Source organism: Equus caballus, chromosome 7 (genome assembly GCF_041296265.1).
Source record: "Equus caballus isolate H_3958 breed thoroughbred chromosome 7, TB-T2T, whole genome shotgun sequence".
In the NCBI taxonomy this organism is placed as follows: Eukaryota; Metazoa; Chordata; class Mammalia; order Perissodactyla; family Equidae; genus Equus; species Equus caballus.
In genome coordinates, this window is record NC_091690.1 from 14,017,012 (window position 1) to 14,031,860 (window position 14,849).

The window sequence follows — 14,849 nt, forward strand, 5'->3', positions numbered from 1 at the left end:
AAACAATGCTCAGGCAGGATCCTGTAGCTACTTGCCATTGGTCCATCTATTAACGAGTATGCATCTCTACCACAGAAGGCTTCTGCCAGACCTGTTCCTGTGGGAGTGGAATCATTGTGGGACCTGATGATTCAACAGTTGGTGAGTGGCCTGAGCTGGATTATAAGCATTTCTTGATGTTCTCAACCAGCCTCTTCCTTGCCCTTTCTCCAGCCGTTCTTATTTCTCCACATCTATCTTAGAAAATTGAAATCAACTTTTTTGTCTTTTTACTTAGATACCAATTGCATTCTTGTATTGCATTGTAATATTGTACTGTAATTTTAGATATTTTATTGATTAGACACTGAAGTAGTCATAATTTACCTTTGTGTTTAAAAAAAGTACCTTGTTAGTCACTACTTTTTTTCTCCTTTGCTTAAGAAATGGATGAGTGCAAAGAATCCAATGTCTGTAAACATGGGCAGTACATCAATTTGGATGGCTCCTATCACTGCCATTGTCCCTTTCATTATATTCTGAAAGGAACAAATTTGTGGATGAGTATAAATCAGTTTCTTCCATTGTGATTCTACAAATTAGAAATTAAGCTATACAGCATTCACACTAGGAAGTATAAGTACCAAGATGGGACAGAAATGAGCTTTATCCATTCATTCAAGTATCATTCATTAGCAATACTAGCTGAGTCCCTACTCTACCAGGCACTGTGCTAGGCTCTGTGGCTACAGCCACACGGTCCTTCCTTTCATGGACCTTACCATCTAATGGGGAAGACAGACATTGGACACATTTGAAGAGATAGTGGAAAGGACAATATTATAATGAGAGTCTTTGTCAATTTTTTTAAAAAAATTGTTAATGGTCATAATCTTATTCTCTCAATACATAAAATACAACATTTATCCAGATTTTATTATATTTAGTAATTTGAAAGGTTATGTACCCAGTCTAAATTCTTCTTGTTAAAACTTCATAGAATGGCTCCTGTGGCTGACTTTTGATCTCTTAATACATACCAACTCCAAATTGAATCCAAGTATTATGTCTATTTAAGAAATCCAAAGCAATTCAATATAACCTTAATTGATAACGGCATAAATGCTGAAGGTTTTTGTGTGTACATTAGAAAGTATTCTTTCCAAAGGAGGAATCAGGGCATGAGGATTTCACCTGCAGCTATGGCTGTGGGAGCTTGAGCAAGTTCATTAGCCTTTCTAGGCCTTAGAATGTAATATTATGCAGATGGATTAAATTATTTCTAATTACTTTGAAGCTCTAAAAATCAACGATATTGTGCTTTTTATTAACTTGAAGGAGATATAATATTCCTGACAGTGAAATGCAATTTCATAGCAGAACAAAAGCAAAGTTGTCAGTGCTTTCTCTTTTGAATCTTTAGGTAGCACTATGATATATGTAAGAAATGAGCCTCCTTACCCAGGATTTTTCTACCATATTCTCTTGCCTTCACTTTCTGACTTCAAAACCCAACATAAGACATAACTCTTCATGATAGTCCATTACTCTTCTGTGCCCTAGATAGCTAAAATAACAATGTTATTTCTCAAAAATTTTACTTTCCCAAAGGAAGATATTCTCCCCAAGAGATGTGTCAGAATAAGAACAGTCAGTATTCTAGGTGGATGGGTTAAGAGGCATATATATTTTTTCGACATCCTTGGTAATACTTGTTCTCTCTCCATGGTTCCTTAGAGAGATTGTACCTTAAATATATTTCTTTCCAGCCTTTCTTCTGCTTAATTTAAGCCATCTGCATTCAACAGAATCAGCAAAATCTATTTGAATCTTGATTTTATCCAGTGTATTAATTTTGCTTAACCTCTGGTCTCTCATTTTGTACAAGTTCAGTCTTCTATTTTATATCTGGCAAAAAAACATCATGTTTAAGGTTTATTGGAGGATGATTTAATGTAAGGCCAAACTGGAGGTGTATTTCTAGCTTTAAATAAGCGAAAACTTTTGACTTGTGAGAGAAGCTTTGTTTTAACACTTTGAGCATCTGTTCCCAGTAGATGATTTACTTCCTCATAATGTGGAAGGCTGGAGAAACTCATGGAGTCATTCTTTTATTAAAAATTTTTCTGAGCAGCTAATATGTGTCAGGCATTGTTCTAGGTCTAAAGACATAACAAACGAGGGCCCTGCTTTCCTGATACTTAACATCTTAGGTCAGGGGGCAGAAAACTACACCTCACAGGCCAAGTTTGCCTTGCCAGCTGTTTTTGTCCTGCCTATGAAGTAAGAATGTTTTTTTTCTTTTCTATTCTTTCCCTTTTTTTTGCTGAGGAAGATTAGCCCTGAGCTAACATCTGTTGCCAATCTTCCTCATTTTTTGCTTAAGGAAGATTAGCCTTGAGCTAACATATGTGTCAATATTCCTCTACTTTTATATGTGGGTCACCACCACAGTGTGGGTGAGGAGTGGTGTAGGTCTGCACCTGGGATCCAAACCCACAAACCCAGGTCACTGAAGTGGAATGTGCCAAACTTAACCACTACGTCATGGGGCCGGCCCCTGCTTTTATTATATTTAAATGCTTGAAAAAATCAAAAGAAGAATGATATTTTTGTTGTGTGAAAATTATATAAAATTCAAATTTCAGTGTCCATAATTAAAGTTTTATTGGAACACAGCCATGCCCATTTATTTACATATTGTCTGTGGTTGCTTTTTGGAAGCAATGGCAGAGCTGAGTAGTTCTAATTGTGTGGCCTGCAAAGCCTAAAATATTTGCCATCTAGTTTTTTACAAAATTGTTTGCCAGCTGCTATTGTAGCAGTAAAGACAGAAAATAAACAGGTAATCGATTAAGCAAGATAATTATCTATTGTGATGAGGGCTCTGAAGGAAAGACACTGCATGATGAAATCTCATACACACTTTGAATAGGGTGGAAAGAGATGATCCCTTGGAGGAGGTGATACTTGAACTGAGTCCTGAAGGATAAAAATGTTTCAGTCATCTAGAGAGCTGGAAGAAAAGCATTCCGGGTGTAGGCAATAGGAAGGTCAATGGCCTAGAAAGATGAGAAAAGTCATGGTGTGTCCTCAGAACAGAACAAGGCCAAAATAGCTGGAGTAGGTAGGAAAGAAGTTAAAGTGAGATAGAGAGGTAGGCAGGATGTATGGTGCAGTATCTGCGAGGACTTGATAAGGAGTTTGGGCTTTATTCTGGAGAGCAATGAAAAGCTACTAAAGAATTTTAAATAAGGGAGTGATGTGGTCTGATCCACATTTTTTTTTTTTTGAAGATTTCACTGGCTGCTATGTGGAGAATGGGCTTTAGGAAAGACAAAAGTAGAAGAAAGGAGACAAAATAGGATACTGTTATAGTCCAGGCAAGAGATGGCAGTGGTTTGGATTCAGATGGCGTTGGAGTCGGAGAGATGTAGAAGGCTTTGAGATATTTTTGCAAGTGGCACCTACCCAACTTGGTGATGGTTTGGCCTTGGAGTTGAAGGAAAGGGAGGTTTCAAGACTGCTGCCTAAGTTTCTACTTGGTCAACCAGTGGTATGGTGGTGATGTTAATTAAGATCAATTCATTCAACAAATATTTGTTGAATGCCTATTACATTATAGTCACTGATCTAGGCTATGGGAAATAGCAGTGAACATAGCAAATGAGGTCAATAATCAAATATACACATAATTATATAAAATGTCAGATGAGGATAAATGCAATGGAGTAAATTGTAGCCAGATAAAATGGAGAGGGAGTACCAGGATAGAGGCTGTTGTTATTATTATTTAAAAATATCCAGGAAGGTATTGCCTGCTAAGATGACATTTCAACAACGACTGGAAAGAAGGAAGACAAAGAAGCAATTTAATGAATTAACTATGCACATCTAATGAGCTAACTATGGACATGAAAAAGTCTTCCAGACAAAGAGAACAGCGTGAGCGAAGGCCCTGAGCCAAGTGTGTGCCTGACATATTTGAGCAATGAGGGGAGAGTTGTAAACAACGAGATGAGAGTGGTAGAAGAAACCCCATTTTGTAGAGCTTTAAGGGTAATAGAAAGACCAGGCTTTTATGCAAAGTGAGATGGGAGGCCACTGAAGGATTTGAGCCCCCAGGAGTGATAGGTGCTGAAGTACATCAAAAAAGGATTGCACTGGAAAGACTCTAGGACAGCAATGGCAGGCACCGAGGGACCAATTAGGAAGACTTGAGAGAAACATGACAGGAAAATAAAGCCAGAGCTCTATTTTGAACGTATTAATTTTAAAACCTCTAGTTTATCCCTGAATATAAAGCAACATTACATAGAACTCAATACTCAGTAAAAGATGATATTTCCATTTTCCCAGTAAGAACAACCACTACCCTCAAAAATGTTTTTTGGCCAACTTGTCTACTTACACTGTTTAATTTGGTTAAACGCACATATTTAAAATCACATATTATATAAAATAATTTAAATAAACAAGTGTAACTTTGAAATAAGCTACGTGAAATTTACCACTTCTTTCACCCTCTATGTCTTTTTTAATTTCACAAAACCAAGCATTTTAATATATGCAGCAAGATTAATTATCATTAGAGATTTGGCTTGAGTACTACTTTCTGCAAATCTGCAAAGACCTGAATGAATATAATATGATTTTCTTTTTTTTACCCAAAGTCTGATTTGGGGTGATAATTAACTAAGTGAATGAATGAATGAATGAATAAATAAACAGATAAAGTAGATCATCCTGATGTTCAAGCTCATACAATAACCTCCTAGGAGACTGGAAAAGCAAAGTTACTGGGAGAGTTTGAGAGGAAGGCCAAGTAGCAGTCAGCACAAGTGTGCAGTCATGAATTATAGGGAAGCCACTAAACCCAACTCTAGAATGTTCCCCAGTAGCATTCACTGCTCAGGTGCATAGGTGACATTGGTCCATCCAGAGCAAGGGAGTAGTGTTTTTCTTTTCTTTTTTTATTTTTTTTTGAGGAAGATTAGCCCTGAGCTAACATCTGCCGCCAATCCTCCTCTTTTTGCTGAGGAAGACTGGCCCTGAGCTAACATCCGTAGCCATCTTCCTCTACTTTATATGTGGGATGCCTGCCACAACATGACTTGCCAAGCGGTGCCATGTCCACACCTGGGATCAGAACTGGCGAACCCCAGGCGCTGAAGCGGAACTTGTGAACTTAACTGCTGAGCCACCCAGCTGGCCCCACGGGAGTAGTTTTAGATGATGAAAGATCACATGGTTGATGGCAGAAAGACAGAAAATCCAAAATGACATGACCTCTTTTCTCACTTTCTTGGCCCTGAGGCATAGGAAAACCTTGGGGGAGCTGGTCAATCAGCCTGTCAGTCTGAATTCCCTCAACAAAGCCTCAAGTGTTAGAACCTGGAGTAGATCAAAGCTCAGCTCAGCGCTCAGTTCTCACCTTCAGGTACTGTTTCCTAGGGGACTTCCGAGACCAGCTCTGGAAGAGTCACAAGGGCCATAAGACAAAGGGGCTGGGCTCCCTCTGCCCCACAGTTCTATCCACTCCTTTTTGCTGCCTCTTCACATCGCCAGTGTTTTCCAAGAGGCAATCCTCCAGCTCATGGGCAGTTTGCATTTTACTGTCTTGGCACATATGTGTGTTTGTCTCCCTGACTACACACAGAATCCTTAGCAGGCACGGATAGTATCTTCATTTACTTTGGGGGTTTTTTTAGTTCTTAGAAACATCTTTCTTACAGGTATTCTTTTTTTTTTCTTCTAGGTTTATTGAGATATTATTTACACACAGCAGTGTGTAAATTTAAGGTGTACAGCATAAAGGGTTGACTTACATATATTGTAAAGTGATTACCACAATAAGTTTAGTTAACAATCATCACCTCATATGGATATTAAAAAAATGTATTATTTACTTTTTGAAAAAGATCAAAAAGCAGACAGAGAGAGAGAAAGAGAAAGAAACAGAGACAGAGAGACAAGGGGTGTAGGGAAAGAATTTAAAAAATACATTGGAAAATTTTTAAATGTGTAAGGAAGATGACATTTATTTGTATTCAGCATTTTTCTGTTTTCCCAAACACAATTTTGAATGCTACTTTTCTTTTCAACTTAAGATTTTTCAATGACGTTTCCATTTTATAATTTATTTTATAATTCCTCTCATGTTCAATATCACTCCATCCCTTTTATGTGCTCTGACATCTAAAGGGGAAGGAAAGCTGTGGATAATTCTTCCAAGAACCTCACCTGAGTGGGAGCCATGTATTTACTACACAGAGTTGCTGTAACAATGGAGGATGAACACAAAGTGTCTTTATGGTGGTGGCTCATAGTTGGTCTTCCGTAACTGGTAACTAGGATCACAGGAGGTAGTGTGTCAGAAGGAAAAGACTGTGGCCCTTTAGGGACAGGCAGAGTTTGATTCAAACCCGAAACTGCTGTTGCTTGCTACATGACCTTGGTCAATTTAGTTAACATGTCTACCATTTTATGAAAATTACATAGCACCTATGTAGGGTAGATCCTTAATAAAGAGCAGTTATTATTATTACTATTATTCTAGAAAATGATAACTATACTGATTCTTATTTTAAAGACAAACATCAAACATGGTTTCTATCTATGAGAGGGGTGTACATAGCGGGGAGGAGGTTGGTAAATAAACTTCAAATGTCTAGTTGTATCTTGTGAAGAAACAGGTAATAGAGAGAGACGAGAAAACAACTACTGCTACTTGCCCATTTTTATCTGTGAAGATTTTAGTCCTTCTTCAGAGAAGATAAATAATGGGGGAATTTGAATTAGGGGAGAGGATCCAGGAAAGGGATGGACTAGGCAGGAAGCCAGGGTCACAGGTACAGAGGGTTAGAAGAGAGGAAACAGTTGTGCTGCTCTCCCTTGGTTTCACACCAAGATCTGTGGTTTATTTCTTGATGAATCATTTGCCTTGTTAATTTCCAGGTTCTGTTTGATGGAGGCAGCAGAGAGCAATATTGGTTCATTTTATGTTTACAGACATCATCAATCCTCCGGTGCCTTTAATCTTTGCTGCATAATGCAAATTTTCCTGTTATTTCTCATGGAAGGCTGAAAAAATTAAATTAAATTATGCCAACCCCTGTGTAGGAAAGAAGACATTTTATAAGCAGCAAGCATTTTACCACATTACTATCTGGTTATAATCCTTTTTTTGTTGTTAGTGCTGTCAAGTAGATTCCAAGTCCTAGTGAGTCGCCGTGTAGAGCAGAGTGGAAGCGTGCCTGGTCTTCTTTGCGCCATCCCCTCGTCTTCTAGCGCTCTATCGACAACGCTCTGCCGCTCTTCATAGTTTTCATAGCCAATTTTTTGGAAATGAATGGCCAAGTCCTTCCTAATCTCTAGTCTAGAATCTCCACTGAAACCTGTCCATCATGGGTGACCCTGCTGACATTTGAAATACTGGTGGCATAGCTTTCAGCATCACAACAAGCAGCTGCTACGGTATGACAACCCACAGATGGGTGGCGTGGTTCCCTTACCAGGAAACAAACCCGGGCTGGAGTGGTGAGAGCACCAAATCTTAACCACTGGACCACTAGGGCTGGCTAATAATTCTCTCTAGGAGCAGATATTCAGGAGTCCGCAGAAGTGGGCCTTTACCAGAACCCGACCATGTTGGCACCCTGATCTTGGACTTACAGCCTCCAGAACTATGAGAAATAAATTTCAATTGTTTATAAGCCACCTAGTCCATGGCATTTTGTTTAAGCAGCTGGAATAGACTAACACATACCATCATACAATCAAGGTGTTGTCATACACATGGGACTTGTCTAATGTGCAGACAAAAATTCTGATGTAAAGCTTTGAAAAGAAAGGCAAATGCTTCTATTTATTAATAGACAATCTCTGAATCCAATTCTTTCTTCAACAAGAAGTCTCAATTTTACTCCCCCCAGGAGAGAAAATGATTTAAGGTTTCTACCTCTCTCTCTCACCAATATCTTAAGATCTAATGTGGTTAGAGAAGTAGTAAGTCTGAAGTACTGAAGAACAAACTACAGTTAATAAATGAATGAAAAACCCTACAAACCAAGCTCTGGAAGTCTGTGCCCCAGGTTTACAGAGAACTGGCCACAGGCACAAGAAAGGTTTCTCTCTTCCGTATTCAAAGGGATGGCAAAACTGTTTCTTACAGATTGGCTGTGTTAAAAATATCTTTAAAAATTTATCTTATGAAAAATCTTGACTTACATCTAAGCAAATAAACCTATTTTAGTTATCCTTACTAATGGCTCTGGGTCAAGACTAGTCAACAGAAATGTGTCTGGTTTGGGGGATTGTCAGGAAACCATGGCTGCTAGCTTAAAGGGTGAGTTCTCTGTTATTTTTGGCTCTCAACAACCATAACTAGTCCAGAAATATTGCCCTAAGCTAGCCATAACAGGGCAGCTTCCTACGAGCTCAATCATTGCAAAAATTGATGTGTCAAAAAAGATTTAGTAACCCAGGTTTTTCTGAGCCCTTGTTTCACAGGCACACACTTCTTTGTTTCAGGTATTTGCACAGTTAATAAAATTAACCATTTAAAAATGAATAAATAAAAATTAAAAAATTATTTATTCAGTAATTCAGCCACTTATCTATTGTAATAATCCTATGAAATAAGTGTGATTATTTCCATAATAGTTCAGTGACTTGCCCAAAATCATATAGTTATTTCATGAAAGAGGCAAAATTCAAACCCCGTTCTCAATCACCCAGAAATGAAACCTTTCATTTGAATCTGTGTTTACTCTTTCTCACAGAGTAAACCTTGAATCCTGCTGTTGGAATCTGTTGTCACATAGACTTGAGAAATTCTGCAGGCTGTGTCCCTTTCTTGAAGATTTATGATGTACATTAACCTAGTAATGGCTTCAGGCTTATAAATCGCGTCTCTATATAAATCTATTTATATTTGCTTAACTCTGCATTGCTTAAATTTATTTTCCCACGGACCCCCACCTATCTTCCCTTTTTTTCACTTAACAACTATTAACAATCTGTAAAACACATTTTGGAAAATGTTGCACTGAATTATTCAGGTCTTGATGTTGATGTTATCAGCAGTTGAAATCAATTAAGAAAATATTCCAGGACAAAAAAGAAAGATAAGACAGAGAGAAAGAATGAGAGAGAGAGAAGGGGGTGAGATGAGGAAGAAGTAAAAGAGGGAAAGGAGGAGGGGAAAAGAAGAGAAGAGGGAAAAAAGGGAGAGAAAGAAAGAAAATGGTATATACTGAAAGAATTGAACACACAGAGAGGAGAGAAGGACACATTATGGCCAAAAATATTCTTTTGGCAAATCATTCATGGATTTAAGAGCATCTTGAGATTAACTAAGTTTTTAATATGACAATATTTTGAAGAAATTAAAAAAAGTTTTGGTAACTCTTTGAGCATGTTTAAGTTTCTAAGGTCAGGACACCAAGATTGAGAAGACACCATCTCTCCCCTTCAGGGGGTCATAAAATATTAGGACTGTCCTGATCCATGTGCAGAAGGGAAGGAAGGCCAGAAGTTATTCAGGGTTTGAATGCCTAGAGAGTGCCATGTCATTCTAGAACAGGGATTTAGCGACTAGTAGGAGGTAACCAGGATGACTAAGTATTCCAAAGATTATAGCTAGAGCTGTGAGCAGATTGACCTGAAAGTGAAATGGAGGTCAATAGGCCATTAAGAAATATGATTACGAGAGCCCCAGCTATTGGAATCACCTACTCCGGACAGTCTGTCCAGCAGCGTTGTACTGATCCCAGCTAACTGCACTTGTGGAAGGAGGGGTGGAGGAAAGAATGCAGTATAGAAAGGTGACTGGCAGAGGGTGTAAAATTAGAAGAGAATCCATCCTCTAAGGATTGGAGGCTTGATCTCCATTTCATCTCAAAAAACAAGAAGGATGTTCAATCAAATTGAAATTCTGTTTGTATCTTTTCTTGGCAGGGGCTGGATTATCATTGTTTATCCCACAGATGTGTTTGGAAATTGCCAAACAATTAAAATGCACAAAGTTAGCAAAATTGGTTACTCATTTTCCCAAAAATCTATCCTGAATGTGCTGTAAATGAGCTTGCTTTCAAAAGTTCAGTCAAGTATACACATTCCAGTTACTGGTAATGACTTAAAATAAGGCAATAGAAACGCCACAGCTGAGTGTGGTTTTCGCCCTTTACTTTCAGTTCTTGATGTGGCTCTCTGCAAACTGTAACTGAAATGACTGAGTGAATTATGACTGCCCAAATCTGTCTTTGTTAGAGTGGAAGTAAGAGAAGGTACGGAGGTAAGGCTCAGGGGAAGTGGTGCTGGCGGAGGGAACAGGCTGCTGTGGGTAGGGAGAAGATTCGCTTGTTTCTGGATTCCTTCTCATAGTTAGTGGTGGATAAATTCCTGGGGTTTCTTGACAATCTGTCTGTTTCATAAAGACTAGATTCGAGTCTCTCTAAAATCAGCTAGTTCACACTGCGATTGCACGCCGTTTTAAAACAGCTCCTCTTGAGCAATGTTACCAAAACTTGCAACATAAAATTTACAATAATTTTAAGAAAAAATTGACTGTTCCTCTGTCCACATGGGTCCATATACCCGGAGAACAAATTAAAGAGAAATTCATCCCAGGGGATTTTAAAATAAACTAGCAGAGAAAACCAGAACAGAACACTGAAAGTAAGGCAATAGAAAACTCCCAAAAAATGATACTTAAAGAAGGCCACTCTGAAAAACATGTCAGCAGAGCACAAAAAGCACCACCTTCAAATGGCAATTCATTTAAGTCAGAGGTTGTCACTTGATTGTCACAATTGGAAGAGGGTATGTTACTGGCATCTCGTGGGTAGAGGTTAGAGATGCTGCTGAGCATCCTGCAATGCACAGGACAGCCTCCTGCAACAAAGACTTAGCCAATTATTCAGCCCACATGTCAATCACTCCAAGATGGAGACTTTCTGCTTAGTATTAGAAAGGATTTCACTAAATCCAATGTTTTTCTAGATGGAGAAAATGATTGCTGGTGTATTGTCCAGGTCCCTCACATGCGTTTTTTTCTCTTTTTAACAGCATTGAGTAACATAATATTATATAGAAATTGCATAAAACCTGAATGTACAGATTAATGAATTACTAAATAGTGGACACTTACCCAGCCACCACCCAGGTCAAGAAATAGAATATTGCCAACAGCCTAGAACCTTGCTCTCCACTCTCGGTGCTCCTTCTCGTAAGGACACTTTCTATCTTATTCTCCTGACTTGGTTCCTATGTTTTCTTTGTAAATTACCACCCAAATATTCACCCCTAAACATTTCAGTTTTAGCTATTTATGAACTTTCTATATATTAAATCATAGAGTATATGTTCTTTTGTGTTTGTGTTTCTTCACTCATCATTTTGGTGAGTTCTATCGATGCTATTGTATGTTAACAGTAATGCATTCACTTTCATTTGTGTGTGATATTCCATCATAAATTACTGCTAACTGGCATTTGGGTTCTTTTCAGTTTGGGGTTATTACAAATAATGCTGCTGTAAACATTCTTGTAGAAATGCTCTGAGGCATATATGTACACTGTTCTGTTGGGTTTATGGTCAGGAGTGGAACTCCTGTGTCGTAGGGTATAAGGATGTTTAACGTTATTAGATAATGTCAAATTCTTTCCATAAGTGATTTAACATGGGATGTTTAAGCAAGGCATGTGGAATATTGTTCACAAAGGGAACCATTTTGGTTAAAGATCATCCCCATTGTACACTCAACAGATTCACAACTTATGGAACATTCTCCAGCCTGTCACGTCCTTAAAAAGCCATTCGTTCCAGGTTTCTTTACGAGAGGTAAATCATGCAAAAAACATTTTATTAGAAAAGGACTCTCATTTATCTTTCTGCTATAAATACCAGTAGCACCTTTACCGGGAGGTGGGGTTACTCGCACACGTACCAGGGTTTTAACCATGGTCATTCCTTTTTTCCAGGCATCCCTGGAAAAGAAAGGGGATTGTTTACAGGCCTGCTATTACTATTTTCCTCACAAACATCTTAGATATACTTCTAACTGTTTAATAGTATAGTGTTGGTGCTATTTTAAATGATAGATTTATTTTAAATATCATTTCTAACTGTTCAGTGTTGGTATATAAGAATACAATTTATTTTTTATATTGACCTTATTTTCAGTCATCTTAAAAATTTCTTAATTCTAACAATTTATCTGTAGATTATATTAGATTTTCTACTACCTGGTCTTATCATTTTCTGTAAAGAGAGCTTTCTTTCTTTCTTCAATTTTTATATTTCTTATTTATTTGTCTCATCTATTTCACTAGCTAGGGCCTCCAGTACAATGCTGAATAGAAGTGGTGATAGCAGAGTCATTGCTTTCTTCCTGATTGCAAAGGAAACTGTCAATGTGTCACCATTAATTATGATGTTTGCTGTAGGTTTTTTGTAGATAACATTTATCAGATTAAGGAAGATCCCTTCTGTTCCTAATTTGCTAAGAGATTTTATAATGAAGTGATGTTGAATTTTATCAAATGCCTTTTTTTGTACACATTGAGATGATCATGTATTTTTCTTTTAATTTATTTATGTGACATATTCCATTGATAGATTTTTGAATATTTAAACACCTTTGCTTTTCTGGAATAAATCCAACTTGACCATGACATTATATACTTACCCATTACTGAATTCAATTTGCTAATATTTTGATTGGCATTTTTGCATCTATATTCAGGCCAATAGTTGAGCTCGGCCTCTAGTTTTTCTTTTTTGTATTATCCCTTATGAGGTTATGGCAACTTCATAAAATGATTTAGGTGATATTCTTTCTTTTTGTATTTTATGGAAGAATTTGTGTACATTGGTATCATTTCATCCTTAAATTTTTGCAAATTAGCTGGTGAAACCATCTGGGTTTCACAGACTCTTTAATCCAAGCTTCCTAATGTCGAGTGACTTCAGGGCTAACCCAGTCATGTAAATATATGAAGCAGCAGGAAATAGAGTAAAAAAATAAAAAATGGCTATTACTACGGTTAAGTGGAAAATACCTCAATGTATTCAAGCACAAATGAACCTACACATAGGCACATACACACACAGACAGATGGACGAGCTAACTACATTTGCTGGGAGCCATCATTTTCCGACTCCCTACTGTAAGGTTTCACCATACAGTGAATGCTATAAAATACTAGGCCTTCAAGGACCTCCAACTATCTGTAGCCTTAATCTTAAATCATTTGTTTTGCCTTACTCTACATAGCACATTCCAACCTATTCCTAAACCTAGATATTTCTGAAGAAATTTGATCCTGAGTGGTCCCTGTGAGATTGAGAGTGATGTGGATGGGATCTTCTAAGACTTCATTATTTTATTTTATTTTTTCTTTAAATTTTTTTTTTTTTTTTTAGGAAGATTAGCCCTGAGCTAACATCTGCTGCCAATCCTCCTCTTTTTGCTGAGGAAGACTGGCCCTGAGTTAACATCCTTGCCCATCTTCCTTTATTTTATATGTGGGTTGCCTACCACAGCATGGCTTTGCCAAGTGCTGCCATGTCTGCACCCAGGATCTGAACCGGTGAATCCCGGGCAGCTGAAGCAGAACGTGTGAACTTAACCGCTGCGCCACTGGGCCGGCCCCTAAGACTTCATTATTTTTTATGCCCTTCTGAAAAGATAGAACCAAAGCTAAGCAGATAAGAACTATTGGCCTTCCTAGAAGGAGTCTTTTGAACCCAGTCTTTAAGAATGCCTTCTTGATGGCCTTCAGTAAGCCATCTTTGGGAACTGCAGCCTGGAGTCAAAGACTGATATTTATTTTGTTCAAGGTTGCCAGTAAAAATCACCTTGAATAATGGGTTTTACTCAGCAGCTAATGGGTATGGGGACAAACAACTGAGATGGAGAATAGACTATCTAAAGTACTACAATTATTTGCTCATCATTTATCTCTTTCTCTAAGCCTTTCCCTTATCACGGGTCTTTCATTCCAAAATATTCTCACTAAATATAATTCCCACACTTGTGACTTTAAATTGCACCTATCCTACAGATTCAGTTCGCATTCTTTTTTCTTCATGAAGCCTTTTTAGACATGAGCTCATGATCTCTTCCATCCATACTATCTATACTAACCATAATAATGTTCATACCGTTGAGATATTCTTCATACTTCTGAGACTGCCTACACCAAACAGCAAGTAAATGGTGGGTATGGCTAGAACCCAAGTCATCTGACCCAGCCCAACAGTCTTTTCAATAGACTCCTACTGCTTCACTGACATTCTTGACATTATGCATTTAGGGGCCACTTACTTGCCTAATAAAAAGTTAGACCTGCCATGAAGTTTATGGGAATATGTGCATCAAGGAATGAGAAGAGAAGTATTCTCAAGTTTGTGCATAAGGATTACACTTTATCTTCCACGGTACAAAGAAAGAATCGGATATTAAAGAGAATTTTCTTCTTCCAAACCTGAGGAATGCACTTTTCCACTTGCCCCAAGGAGGAAAGGGTTCATCATTTTCTCTCTGGCAGCAAAATCATAGAACCCAAATGAAGACAATCACTTTTCAGAATTGACAATAATCTTTTTCATTTTGATAAGCACCTACTCTTTGACTGAAAAATTTTGCTCTATACTCTCCTATTAAACAATTTTCAAAATGAAATTACGTTATATTAATATATGAGATTGTTTGCCTCTCCATGTTAAGCTTGCTTCTACAACTTTCTCTTTTAACAATCACATCAATGATTGGAAAAAGAAGCGTGGTACAGAGGCAGTTTATACGTGTGCCAATGCACCTCTCATAAATGGTGGAATAATCAAGGCTTAATCACAAAACATCT

General features: G+C 37.8%; 1 long non-coding RNA gene across 5 annotated transcripts in view; it reads left to right on the forward strand.

Annotated features, from left to right (window-relative positions):
* LOC138924963 (uncharacterized) overlaps positions 1 to 14,849 on the forward strand; it is a 189,401-nt gene that overhangs the window by 117,008 nt on the left and 57,544 nt on the right. For all 5 annotated transcript variants that reach the window (XR_011440433.1, XR_011440435.1, XR_011440437.1 and 2 more), the window contains one exon: positions 76 to 141. This is a non-coding gene — a long non-coding RNA (uncharacterized lncRNA). The remainder of the gene's footprint in view (positions 1 to 75; positions 142 to 14,849) is intronic.